Here is a 13,974-nt window from a genome sequence, read left to right as displayed (position 1 = left end):
TCTCCAGGGAAATTCAGATTGTCCACTGACAGGAAAAACCCCTGGCATGGCCAACGTGACCTTTGCTCATGGAATGAAAGCTGGAAAAGCCCTCCAAGGTCATCGACCATCGACTCAGTCACCACTAACCCCTGTCCTCCAGCGCCACATCCACGTGGTTCTCAGACACTTCCAGGGAGGATTCCAACACTCCATACATTCATCCTCCAGGAACAAGTTTTCCTGGTGGAGGCACAGAGAGGTGCAGTCTGTCTGACACAACCCACACCAAACCCTCTCCCTTTCAGAGCTGGTTTTTTTTCCCAGGATGGCTCCACTTCCATCTGGGACCGGGATATTTGTTGTTCTGGCTCACAGGGCAGCCCGGCTGGGATGGCACATCCACAACTAAACCTGGATCAGGATAACTTTGTTTTCCACCTCTGTAACATGAGTGCCCACCAGGCCACACGCTTCCTAAATCCCAAAAAACTCCAGGAGCTGCACAAAACCTGCCCTGGGTGAGGAAAAGGGCTCCCAGAAATGACGTGAGGCTGCTGAAAACCAACTGGGATACAACAAAATGCCATAAACCCCAACTGAGACCCTGTAAAACAGCAAACACAGGCAGGAATGACAGCAGGAAAGGAGAGGATTGAACTCAACACTGCACCTGGAAGAGAATCATGGAATGGTTTGGGTGGGAAGGGACCTTGAGGATCATCCAGTTCCACCCCCTGCCACGGGCAGGGACACCTTCCACTATCCCAGGTTCCAACCTGGCCTTGGGCACTTCCAGGGATGGATGTGCAAGATGAAAACCCTGGAAAAACATTGACACAACCCTGAGCTTTCCAAAGGTGTCGTTGTCACATCCTCAGGGGGAAAAAAAAAACATTTTACCACCCCCATGGGAATTTAAAGAGATTAACAACCCCTCTCTCGCCTTTTCCCCCAAAATCAGGGAATTAGAAGTTGACTGTAAGAGGCTTTAAGGAGCAATTGTGATGTGGATGGAGCAGGAGGGGAGGCAAAGCCCGAGTTCACGTGGGAAGAGGGTTTAAAACTGCGCCCAAACAGCAGCAAAGCTGAGACCAAACCCCCACAGCCCCTCCTGAGGGACAAATCCCAAATTCTGGGAACCACAGAGACACTTCCAGGGCAGGAGGAAATAATAATAAAAACATAAAGCACAGATCCAAGTCTTGAAGAGACAAAACATCTCCCCACGCTGGGAAAATCACCTGGAGCTGAAGGAAAGCCAAGACTCAGGAACCCCAAATGGAGGAAGAGTCTGGAGCCCAATTAGTTGTGCCCTGTAATTATTACTCACACTGGAAAGGTCCTGAGCCACATTTATACCCCCTTTTTGGGTGTATTAATACATACCCAGTCACAGCCCTTTTTTATACACAATTTATAGCCCTTTTTTGGGTGTATTAAAGGGGGGGTGAGTGATTAACCCATTTCAAATCCATCCCAAATTCCTGCACAAAGGGCAGCCAGGGGAGGAAAATAAAAGGGAAAAATAAAACAGGGGAGGAAAAATAAAAGGGAAAAATAAAAAAGGGGGGAAACGGGGGTGAAGGAATGAAGGGGGAAAATGGAAGGGGGAAGGGGAAAAAAAGGAGGAAGGAAGGGGAAAAATGAGGGGAGGAGGAGGAAGAAAGGGGAGATGAGGAAGAGAGAAAAGGGGGGATGGAGGAGAGAAAAAGGGGAGTGAAGGGGGAAAAAAGTGGATGAAGAGGGGAAAAAAAGGAGGGGTGAAGGGAAACTTCATCAGGGTTGGGCTCAATGATCTGAGAGGTCTTTTCCAAGCTAATTCTGTGATTCTGGGGGGAAAAGAAGGGGGGATGAAGAGGAAAAAAATGGGGGGTGAAGTGGGGAAAAAATGGGATGATGTGGAAAAAGAAAGGGGATAAAAGGAGGGATGAAGGAGAACTTCATTGATGATCTCAGAGATCTTTTTCAACCTAAATGGTTCTGTGATTCTGGGGGGAAAGGGAAAAGGAAAGAGGGGATGAAGTGGAGGAAAAAGGGAAGGTGAAGCAAAAAAAGGAAGAATAAAAGGGAAAAAAAGGGGGGGATGAAGGGGCAAAAAAGGAGGATGAAAAAAGAAAAAAGGGGGGGTTGAGGGGGAAAAAAGGGGGGATAAAGGGGAAAAAAGGGGGGATAAAGGGGAAAAAAGGAGGATGACAGGGCTAAAAAAGGAGGATGACAGGGCTAAAAAGGGAGGAATGAAGGGGCCAAAAAAAAGGAGGATGAAGGGGAAAAAAGGGAGGGGTTGAGGGGAGAAAAGGGGGGGTTGGGGGGAAAAAAGGGGGGATAAAGAATAAAAAAAAAAAAAGGGCAGGATGAAGGGCCAAAAAAAAAGGAAGATGAAGGGGAAAAAAAGAGGGGGTTAATGGGAAAAAAGGGGGGGTAACGGGGCTAAAAAGGGGGGGGGACTAAAGGGTAAAAAAAAAAAAGAGAATGAAGGGGGAGAAAAGGGGGGGTTTAAGGTAAAAGCAGTAGGGACAAAGTGGAAAAAAAGGAGTGATAAAGAGGGGAAGAAGGGTGACGATGGGGCTAAAAAGGGGGGAACGAAGGAGTGAAAAAAAGGAGGATGTAGGGGAAAAAAGGGGGGGAGAAGGGGAAAAAAGGAGGGATAAAGGGGAAAAAAAGGGGATTACAAAATAGAGCGATAAAGGGGCAAAAAGTGGGGGGCCAAGGGGCAAAAAATGAGGATAAGGGGGGGTAGAAGAAGGGGGAGGAATGGGAAAAAAATGAGGGGGGGGTGAAGGCGAAAATAAAAGAAGGATAAAGGGTTAAAGAAAAACAAACAGGGGTGCGAGGGCTAAAAGGCGCCAAAAACCGGGGGGTGGGGGGGACACACGAAACCATGAGGGAAAGCAGGCGAAGCGCAGCCCCGCCGCCGCCACCCGCGGCCCAACTTCCCCGCCCGGGCCGGCGCCGGGGCCGCCCCGCTCCCTGCCCCTCGCCCCTCGTCCCCCCCCCGCCTCGCCCCTGCCCCGGCCCCGCCGCCCCCGGCGCGGGCCGGCCCCGCGGGCCCCATGTTGTCCGAGGCCGGCGGGGGAGAGCGGGCGGCGGGGGCCCCGCCGTTGGTGCGGCTGCGCCGGGGCCGGAGGAGATTGCGCGGTAGGACGCTCACCTCAGAGCGGCTGCGCTGCTGCGGCGGCGGGGCCCGCGCCGCGGGGCCGCGGGGGGACGGAGCGGGCGCGGCGCGGCGGGCGGAGCGGGGGGCGAGCGCGGCGCCGGTCGGCCTCGGGCCGCCGCGGTGGCGGAGCGCGGGAGGCGGGCACCGGCGGCGGCGGCGGCGGCGGCGGCGGCGGAGGAGGCCGGGGACAGCGAGGGGGGGGGAGCGGGACGTATGGCGTCATAGCGCCGCGCCGCCGCCATCTTGGGCAGGGACGGGGGGCGGCGGGGCGGCCATGAGGGGGAGGGAGGGAAGGGGGTGGCGGGGGGGGGACATCTTGGGGAGGGGGCGAAGGGGTGAAGGGGGCGCCGCCATCTTGGGGAGGTCGCGGGAGGTCGCCTTCCCCCCTCAGAGGTTCGCTTGAGGAGGAGAAACTCCGCGGAAGATGGGGGTTGATGAGGGGAAGGACGTGAGGCGAGTCCAGAGGAGGGCACGGAGATGCTGTGAGGGCTGGAGCCCCTCTGCTCTGCAACCAGGCTGGGAGAGCTGGGGGGGTTCCCCTGGAGCAGAGAAGGCTCCAGGGAGAGCTGAGAGCCCCTGGCAGGGCCTAAAGGGGCTCCAGGAGAGCTGGAGAGGGACTGGGGTCAAGGGATGGAGGGACAGGACACAGGGAATGGCTTCCCAGTGCCAGAGGGCAGGGATAGATGGGATATTGGGAAGGAATTGCTGGCTGGGAGGGTGGGGAGGCCATGGCACGGTGGGATCCCGGCCCCGGCCATTGGGGTGGGAAAGGCCGGTTTAAAGGGTTTTTTTTGGTCCCGGTTTTACTGTGGGAAAGTCCGGTTTAAAATAGGGGAGGTTTCCATTTTGTTTGGGAAAACCCCCTTTAAAATAGATTCCCCCCCCCCATTTTTGGAGAAAAATCCAGTTTAAAATGGATATTGTTGAAAAATCCAGTTGCAAGTAGATTCCTCTCCCCTCCCTTTTTTTTTTTTTAAGTGGAAAAATCCAGTTCAAAGTCGAAATTGTGGGGAAATATAGTTTAAAATGGACGTTTTGTCAATAGGTTTTTTTGAGGGGAAAATCCAGTTTAAAATAGATGGGTTTTTTCCTATTCTGTGTGGAACAGCCCAGTTTGAAATGAATTTTTTCCTTTTATTTTTGTGGAAAAATCCAGTTAAAAGTGGGAATTGTGGGAAAATCCAGTTTAAAATGGACATTTTCTCAATTTTTTTTTTGTGTTAAAAAATCCAGTTTTAAATGGAAATTGTGGGGAAAAATCAGTTTAAAATGAGCACTTCTTCCATTTTTTTTCGTGGAAAAAATCCAGTTTAAAATTGAAATTGTGGGAAAATCCACCTTAAAATTAATTTTTCCCCCCTCATTTTGTGTGGAAAAATGCAGCTTAAAATAAATTTTTTATTGTCCTTTTATTGAGGGGGGGGGGGAACAATCCAGTTTAAAATGAAAATTGTGGGGAAAGTCCAGTTTAAAATGGAATTTTTTTTTTTCCATTTTGGGTGGAGAAGTCAAGTTTAAACTGGACTTTTTTGTCCATTTTGCATGGAATAATCCAGTTTAAAACGGATTTCTTTTTTGTCCTTTTTTTTTTTTTATTGGAACAATCCAGTTTAAAATTGAAATTGTGGAAAATCCCACGTTTAAAACGAAATTTTTTTCCCTTTTTTTAGGTGAAAAAAATCCAGTTTAAAACGGAATTTTTTTTTTTTTCAGTCCGTTTCGTATGGAAAAATCCAGTTCAAAACGGACATTGTTTCGTTTCTTTGCGGAACAATCCGGTTTAACGTGTATTTTTTTTTTTTTTCCTTTTTTTTTTTTTGGGAAAATCTGGTTTCCAATGGCCATGAGGGGGAGGGAAAGGCGGGGCCGCCGCCATCTTGGGGAGGGCGTGAGGGGCGAGGGGCCGCCGCCATCTTGGGGAGGGCGGGCGAGGTCACCCCTCAGAGCTTCGCTTGGGGAGGAAAAACTCCCCAGAAAATGGGAATTAATGAGGAGAAAGATGTGAGGTGAGTCCAGAGGAGGCCACGGAGATGCTTTGAGGGCTGGAGTGCCTCTGCTCTGGAGCCAGGCTGGGAGAGCTGAGAATGTTCACCTGGAGAAGAGAAGGCTCCAGGGAGAGCTGAGAGCCCCTTGCAGGGCCTAAAGGGGCTCCAGGAGAGCTGGAGAGGGACTGGGGACAAGGCCTGGAGGGACAGGACACAGGGAATGGCTTCCCAGTGCCAGAGGGCAGGGAGAGATGGGAGATTGGGAAGGAATTGCTGGCTGGGAGGGTGGAGAGGCCCTGGCCCAGGTTTCCCAGAGAAGCTGTGGCTGCCCCTGGATGTGTCCAAGGAGCAGGATTAGGATCAGGGTTACAGCAGAAAGGGGATCTGTGCTACAGCTCTGGAGATCTCAGTTCTCTCATCGGTGGGGAGAAGTTTGCATGGTGTGGAGGTCTGGAAGATTCCCAGGATTGGGGCCAAGCCCCTTGTTTTGGGGTGTGATTATCCAACGAAATAGGATGGGAATGTGCAGCAACACAAGCCATGGGTGATGTATCTTAGGAACACTTTACCTGGGCACAATGGCTTTTCCTGTGGGTCCTTCTGCAGCCACCAGTCCAGTCTGGATTTTGGGCTCACCCTGCTTCTTCCCTGCCTCCCATAACCATGGATTGTTTCTGTTCTGCCAGTTCCCCGAGTATTTGGGAATAAAAGAGGGCAGTGCTGGATCAGGCTATTCCCTCATCTCCAACAGCAATGGAGCAGTAACAGCTCTTGAGAGACAAAGAGCCCACTTAGGCTGTGCTGGGTGGCTTCTCCAACATTCCCTGCAGTGGATTTTATGGCAACAACAACTACTGGGGAGACAAAACCGAGGCTGTGAAGAGGGAGGAGTGGGGTGGGAACCAGGCTGAGCTCACCACTGTGCAGGACTGATAAGCCAGAGCTGACCACAGAACTCCAGCTCAGCTCCACTCCCCCATGTCAGAGACACCCCCATGGTGAAGTCACTAGATATTTTTGTCCCCTGAGGTGCCCCAAGGCCCAGCCTGGGTGTTTTCCTTTCAGACAGATGAACATCCCCTGCAATTTTCCCCTCGTCATCCAAGACACTGGAGACACAGAGCTCTTCCAGTTTTCTCACCCCCCTTTGCATGGCCTTCAGCCCAAATTCCTTAGGACTAAGCCATGGCCACGCTGGTTTCCCATGTGAAGGACTTACATTTCTGTAGCCACACCACGTTTTAATTTGCTTTCTCAGCAAAATCTTTATATTAATCACAGGGAGTGGGGTTGGGCTCACCGGGTGTCCCTGCACCTAAACAGGACACCCAGGGCTGCTTTAAGCCCCTGCCTGTGTTCAGTCAGAGGGATCCCATCCTGGGCTGCTCCTGATCCAGACAACTAGTCCAGGCATCGATGCAGACGTTTGGATTTAGGAAAGACCAATCCCGTGAGTCTCAGTTTTATGACCCTCACGTGGAGAAGGAAAACTGCAAGTCAGAGGTGTTAATTGTCACCTTGTGCTGATGAAACAGGGGCAGGGAGGGAAGCAACAGGAATAACAGGTTTAAAATATGTAAGATGGGAATTAAAGGGTGAAAGGGGTGGGATGTGTGTTACCCCAAAGAGCCGAAAGGAGGGAATTTGAAGGGACAGGACATAACAATCCTCACTTCGTGAAAGATCAGGGTAAAGACAGCGACGAGCTGTGGGTTTGGGTGAGCTCAGGACTAGCAGAGCTCTGCCATGTGCAGGCATGGGAGTAGTCCTGGAGCTCCCTGGGAATGCCAGGGGACACTGGGAGGTCACCACTCTGAAATCCCACAACCCATTAAATCCTCTTTGATCTCTCCTGAGGGAGTTTTGCAGCGCCAGGTTGGGAAGAACTTTTAAGACCTGCCAAAACAAACCTTCCAGGAGCCCCCAGATGTGGTTCTAGGTGAGAAAAGCAAGGTGTGTAAGAACTTGGAATGTTTCCTACTCCACTTCCTGGTGATGGCAACAGGAATTGTGCAAACCACCTGTGTAAGACAACAGGAAAGGAGGAGGAATCCGTAAAAGTGTGCAGATTTCTAAGAAAACAGAGCTACTCCTTGGCCAGTTCCCAAAGGACAAGCTATAATTATCAGGTACTCCCTCAAACACTGCATCTATTTTCAGGAAGGGCTTCCTGGATAAAGTGTCTCAGGAGCCAAAACAACAGGTGACAGAAGGAGGTCCCTTGGCTCTCAAGGGCACCAGCTCGGGCCGTGTCATCTGAGAGAAGCTGAAGAGCTCAGGGGTTACTCCTGGGGTAAGACAAAGAGCCTCGTGCTTAGAAAGCTCCAGGATATCCCTTCACTGTCCCAGGGGCTTGACAAAACCTGCTGACAAACCCCCCCAAACTCTAGGAAAAAACCCAGTAAACTTAATGATTGTAGCTAATTGTTCAACCAGTACAACTTGAATTCAGACCTCGGGGTTGCAGCTCCTGGTTTAACATCTCAGGATGCTCAGAGAACTCTCCTCCCGGGCTGGTGGTTTCCATCCTTCACACAACAGGCCATTCCTATAAAGTGATGTGGGAAAAGCACCCCAGGAGTTGTGTGACCTGCTGGAATCACCCCGAGGGAGAAGATTTTCTGAAGTTAAATGTGATTTTTAGCCTGTACTAAGCAGCTATTAATAATACTAAATATTTACTATACTAAATAATACTAAATATAATACTAAATAATACTGAATATAATAATAATACTAAATATAATACTACTAAATATAATACTAAATAATACTAAATATTTATAATACTAAATATAATAATAATACTAAATATAGATTGAACAGGCTTCCATCAGTACGATATCGAATGTAGATACCGTCCTGATCATCGAGGTCTGCTGTGGCCCTTTGGAGCATCATGCTAAAAAAGATTGTGAATAAGGTAGGAGCGAGAACGCAACCTTGTTTCACACCATTCTTAATTAAAAAGGGCTCAGAAAGTGTGTTGCCATATCTGACTTGGCCGTGCTGATCCTCATGAAGTGAGATGATCATTTTAAGGAACTTGGGGGGACAACCTAAACGTTCCAAAATCTGCCACAGACCTTTTCTGCTCACAGTATCAAAAGCCTTGGTGAGGTCGACAAAGGTTACATAAAGACCTTTGTTCTGTTCCCTACATTTCTCTTGCAGTTGTCTGAGAACAAACACCATGTCTGTGGTGCTTCTGTTGGCTCTGAAACCACACTGACTTTCAGGTAGGATCCCTTCTGCTATAGTGGGTATTAGTCTGTTCAAGAGTATTCTTGCCAGGATTTTGCCAGCAATGGAGAACAGAGTAATACCACGGTAGTTTGAGCAGTCAGATTTAATACCTTTCTTCTTATACAAAGTGATGATGACAGCATCACCAAGGTCTGATGGTAGTTCACCGAGCTCCCAGCAGCGCACCACAAACTCGTGAAATTTGGTGTGGAGTGCAAGGCCCCCATGTTTCCAGACTTCAGGTGGAATTCCATCAACCCCAGCTGCCTTGCCGATTTTCACCTGCTGTATGGCCTTGAGGGTTTCTTCTAAAGTGGGGGCAGTATCCAATTCATACTTTACTGGTTGTTGTGTGATGGACTGAATTGCTGAGTCTTGGACCACACGGTTGGTACTGAAAAGAGTTTGAAAGTGTTCAGACCATCGATTCAGAATGGAGGTTTTATCTGTTAGAAGCGTTTGGCCATCAGCACTGAGTAGAGGGCTTTGGACCTGGTATGTAGGCCCGTATGCTGTCATAAGTCACCAACGTGCCTGTAACAAATGTGGATAAAGCCTTCCCAAATCTTCGTTCGCGAAGCCCAGCCATGATGACTAAATATAATACTAAATAATCGAAATATAATAATACTACTAAATATAATAATACTACTAAATATAATAATACTACTAAATATAATACTAAATAATAGTAAATATTAATACTACTAAATACAATACTAAATAATACTAAATATAATAATACCACTAAATATAATACTAAATAATACTAAACATAATAATACTACTAAATATAATACTAAATAATAGTAAATATAATAATACTACTAAATATAATACTAAATAATAGTAAATATTAGTAATACTAAATACAATACTAAATAATACTAAATATAATAATAATACTAAATATAATACTAAATAATACTAAATATAATAATAATACTAAATAAAATACTAAATAATAGTAAATATTTATAATACTATGTATGAAATACTAAAACTAAACTAACTAACCAATACTAACTAAAACACTAAACAGTATTTCTGTTTCCTTCAATGATTCCTGTGCTCTGGTCTCCCTGGCAATGTTTCCTTTTAGATTGTAGGAGCACTTGGCCAATCCTTGCAATTCCAGCTGTGAAAAATATTCCAACATCCAGCAGTAAATGCAGGTGAACTTTTAAACATTTAGTCAAGAATTTCCCCCAAAGAGCAAAGTGGTCCCTTCCTGGCACGTGATCGTGGCCATTCCAAGGAATCTGCTGTCACCATGGGTTGCATTAAATATTTTCCTCATTTTTTTCCTTAAACATTTCTCTCTTCTAGTGCCACTTTCAGCCAGAAGTGCTGACACTAAGCCAGGCTTTTGCACAAAGAGGATTTCACACTTAGCTGACTTCAGCTTAGTCGTGAATATATCAGCCCTTAACGGTGAATTAAAAAATTCCCTTTGATTGTTTCTCCTCAAGTCATGTAGCAATAACCTACAGGGAACACTTCAGGCTCAAAGGCTTTTATTTTAAAATAATTAAATATTTTTTTAGGCAAAATTACGTGCAGCCTAAAGCAAAAAAAAAAAAAAAAAAATCAAGGCAAAAAGGAATTTTCTTCCCAGGATTTTCTTGAGGTCTGAGGCTGTCGGGGTGGGAAGGCCCTGTAAGATTCCTCCAAGGAGACTCCTGAATTCTCTGAACATCTCCAGGAAATGACTGGATAATTATATAGTAAATGTCATATTTACTAGTATGTAGTAATGTAATATATATATTAAATATACAGTGGAGAACACACAAGGATGTAACAAAACCTTCCCAGTGTCTGGAATGGAAGTCATTGATACTCACACAGCAACTGCTCCTGTAAGTCCCAATATTTCACTCCTTTTGGTCCTTTGTGTGGCAATTACAAGAGCAAAACACAGGAAAAAAACCCCCAACTTGTGCCTTTTTAAAAAATGTACAGAAATCTTGGAAGAGAGAGGTTTATAAAACACAGTAAAATAGTTTGGGGTTTATTTTGTTGTTCCTGGAGGACACCTGAGATGGCAGCAGGGAACCAGGACGGTGAAAAAAGCAAATGAGAAAGGAGTTAACCCACTGAAAACTTCATTTTATTAACTCTGCTGACAATTCAGTGCCAACATTTAATATGCCTTTCGGAGGGAAGCTTTCCTTTAAAAATTCTCTTTGTTTAGGAGATACCTTTTATGAGGAAAAGAGTCCCTGGAGCTGGGAAGGAACAGCCAGGGCAGCTCCTCAAATGAGAGCTGGGACGAAAGGATCCCTGTCCCTTCCCAGGCCTTTCTTCTGTGTCATAAAGATCCACTGTGCTTGTTGTTTTTTCAGGTGAAAAAAACAATAATAGGGGAAAATAACAATAATAGGTGAAAATAACAATGATAGTTGAAAATAGTAATGAGGAGATACCAGGCAATAGAGAAAGACTGGCTGGAGGAACGGGGAAAGATGGGAAGCTGCTCACATCCAGCTTGATTTTAAGCATGGTGAATATTATCCTTTATTAAACCTTAAATATACAGATATTATCTCCAGCACCCACATCCCATAATAGTCCTGTGGCTCTCCCCACCCACAAACACGCAGAGCAACATCCCCTGTGTTTTACCAGCGGGGTTTGGGTGCAACTTCCTGCAGGAAACGTGGGCCAACAGCGACGGCACAGCACGGGGAGCCCCAAAAATGCCGAGCTGTGCCTCCCTGGCGGGGCTGACAGCGGAACTGCCCGGAATTCCCCACGGAACCTCTCCAGGCTGCAGGGCCCCCTCACCAAATCCTTGGAGGATTTGAGCGTAGGATCAGAGAATCACAGGATCAGCTGGGTTGGAAGGGACCTCTGAGATCATCCAGCCCAACCCTTGATCCAACCCCGCCGTGGTTCCCAGCCCATGGCACTGATGCCACATCCAGTCTGTCCTTAAACACCTCCAGGGATGGAGAATCCCCCACTTCCCTGGGCAGCCCATTCCAATGGCTGAGCACCCTCTCTGCAAAGAAATTCTTTCTAATCTCCAACCTAAACCTCCCCTGGCACAGCTGAAGACCGAGCCCTCTTGTCTTGCTGATGGTTGCCTGGGAAAAGAGACCAACCCCCCCCCCGGCTCCCCCCTCCTGTCAGGGAGTTGCAGAGAGTGAGGAGGTCTCCCCTGAGCCTCCTCCTCTCCAGGCTGAGCCCCCCCAGCTCCCTCAGCCTCTCCTCCCAGCACTTGTGCTCCAGTCCCTTCCCCAGCCTCGCTGCTCTTCTCTGCACCTGCTCCAGCCCCTCCAGGGCCTTGCTGAGCTCAGGGCCCAGAGCTGGACACAGCACTCCAGGGGTGGCCTCACCAGCGCTGAGTCCAGGGGCAGAATCACTGCCTTGGACCTGTTGGCCACACTGTTCCTGAGCCAGGCCAGGATCCATTGGCCTTCTTGGCCACCTGGGCACACTCTGGCTCATGTTCAGCTTCCTGTCAATCCAAACTCCAGCTCCCTTCCTGCCTGGCAGAGCAGCCTTTATTCATCATAAGCTCAGCTTGAGTCCTGCCCCCCAGCAGGGGGAAAAGCCCAACACAGAATCAAACTTCCAAGTTGGGAGAAACCAGAAATAGCTGGAAGGGTCATCCCACGGCAGAGACTCCCTGGAAAGGCACATCCAGGGGAGCCAAAGGCTCTCCCTCAGAAACCACAGCAAAACCCATGGCAATTTTAAGCAAATCCAGCCATTGCAAGTCCTGACTTTTCTTTGGAGGCACCTCTTGGTTTTTATTAACCCCCAGGGAGCTGGAATTACACGCAAAATTCAGCTGGATTGAGGAGAGAAGATGAAAAAGGGGGGGTGTGTGAAAAGAAGTGTTTCATTTTCCAGCTTGGGATGGTTGGGAGGGTTTTCTCATCTGCTGTCAAAGAAATGAGTGGTGACTTTTCAGATCCACCAGAGAGCTCTTCACTGCTCACCAACTGGTGTCCTCAATTCCCTCATGCTGGAATCATGGCATGTAGAATAATAATAATAATAATAATAATAATAATAATAATTCACTCTTTATTTCAGTACTTTTGGGATACTAAAACTTTGGAGTCTGGAAATCATTGTAGCTCCAGTTCCCCCTGAATGTAAAAACGGCCTTGCTCACTTATAACCATCACTAACCAAAGTCGAGCAGTTCCTACTTCACTGCTTGGAAATTCTTGTGGTAAATATGTGGAATAATTGGGGTTTTTAATTAATTTTTCAAACATCTAGCTGGAGATGCTGAACACAGAGGCGGCAAGAGATCTCTTGCTTTACAAAGCTGATGCTTGGAGGAAATAGTTAGGAGTTGCTGTGACCAGAGACTTCCTGGGGGGTGGTGGGGAGGCAAGAGCAGGGTAAACGCTGAGCAAGAGACGTGGGTGCAGGACACAGAGCAAACCACAGCTCTGAGTCACCACAACACCCCAACTGCAGGTTCCTTGGCCAGGAAACAGGGGCCCACCCTGGGGGTGTCCGTCCTGAGGACACGGGGCAGTGCTGAGCACAGGGGGATAGTTGGACTCGGGGAGCTTTTCCAGCCTGAACGATCCCGTGGTTGTTTTCTTGACATGTGGATGGAACAAACACAGTGGGGTTTGCAGTGGCCCTCATAACAGGGGCTGGCCAATGCCCCCAGCTGTGGTTTTCCCTGGTCAAAACCTCCTCCCAGAGGGAGCATTTCAGGCTGGGGAAGCAGCCTTGGGTGGATCACATTACAGCTGACTGTTGTGTTACCTGTGACACCAAGTTACCTGGAGGTCAGAGAGGGTTCTGCTCCTGCACTGAAGTCAGCCAGGAATGGCCTGGGAGCCAACTGGCTGCTCCACCAGATCCACACCGTGGATGCTCACCCCCAGTTGGTGTCTCAAACAGCTGAGGTGCTGCTGTGGCACTTCTTGGGTGTCCTTCCAGGCTCAGTCCCTCGGGTGTCCTTGAGAACGGGCACATTTCCCCTGACAGCAGCTCTAGCCCATTGCAGATTCTGTTTTCCCACCCCTTTCTCCAAGATTCCAGTCCTTTTGCATTCCCTCCCATCTCTCCACAGCCCACATCAGTTCAGAACACATCCTCTCCCCTCCCACTCACTCTCCTGCTCTTTTCCAGTGGGTGGAAGCAGCCGGGAGAGAGGCACAGCTTCTCTCGAGGTGCTGCTCCAGGAGGTGCTGCTCCAGGATTTACGGAGGGCTGGGATAAACACGTGGAGGAAACAGAGAGAAAGAGCTCTGAGCTGTAACTGTAACACTGAGCTTGTGGTTTCCAGCCAGGGTGTTTGGGGGAAGAATGATCCGAGGGAGGGGAGCCCTGGGGTCCTGCATCTCTGAGCAGGTGTCGCAGCAGCACTGACACCACCTCAGCTCCATCTCCAGGCTTCCCAGCCAAAGGGGGGCTGGGGAGAGTCGCTGGAGCTTCACTTGTCTGCCCAAACTGAGCCATTTCCTTCTGAAATCCCAGGGACACACAGGTGCCATCTCGTGGCTCTGTGCTGAGCCACACAGGGAGTGGTGGGAGACCCTCAGACAGAATGCCAGGATCCCTGGGGTTGGAAAAGACCTTCAGGATCACGGATCAAGATCACCTTGTCCCCCAGCCCAGAGC

The 13,974-nt window shown here is 48.5% G+C and overlaps 1 protein-coding gene and 1 long non-coding RNA gene across 7 annotated transcripts in view; one reads left to right on the top strand and one right to left on the bottom strand.

Moving 5' to 3' along the window:
- NRF1 (nuclear respiratory factor 1) overlaps window positions 1-3,183 on the bottom strand; it is a 59,812-nt gene extending 56,629 nt beyond the window's left edge. For all 5 annotated transcript variants that reach the window (XM_032687282.1, XM_032687283.1, XM_032687284.1 and 2 more), the window contains exon 1: window positions 3,131-3,183. The gene's annotated coding sequence lies outside the window, so the exon portion shown is untranslated. The remainder of the gene's footprint in view (window positions 1-3,130) is intronic.
- A 2,196-nt stretch (window positions 3,184-5,379) lies between these two features.
- Window positions 5,380-12,576, top strand: LOC116786616. 2 transcript variants are annotated; one of them, XR_004357022.1, is made up of 3 exons: window positions 5,380-7,074; window positions 9,470-9,542; window positions 9,697-11,215. It is a non-coding gene; the product is annotated as an uncharacterized LOC116786616 (long non-coding RNA). The 2 variants fall into 2 exon arrangements; XR_004357023.1 differs by lacking the exons at window positions 9,470-9,542; window positions 9,697-11,215 and adding an exon at window positions 12,418-12,576.
- Window positions 12,577-13,974: the final 1,398 nt, after the last annotated feature.

Source organism: Chiroxiphia lanceolata, chromosome 5, assembly GCF_009829145.1.
Source record: "Chiroxiphia lanceolata isolate bChiLan1 chromosome 5, bChiLan1.pri, whole genome shotgun sequence".
NCBI classification, from domain to species: domain Eukaryota; kingdom Metazoa; phylum Chordata; class Aves; order Passeriformes; family Pipridae; genus Chiroxiphia; species Chiroxiphia lanceolata.
This window is presented reverse-complemented; position numbering and strand designations above follow the sequence as displayed.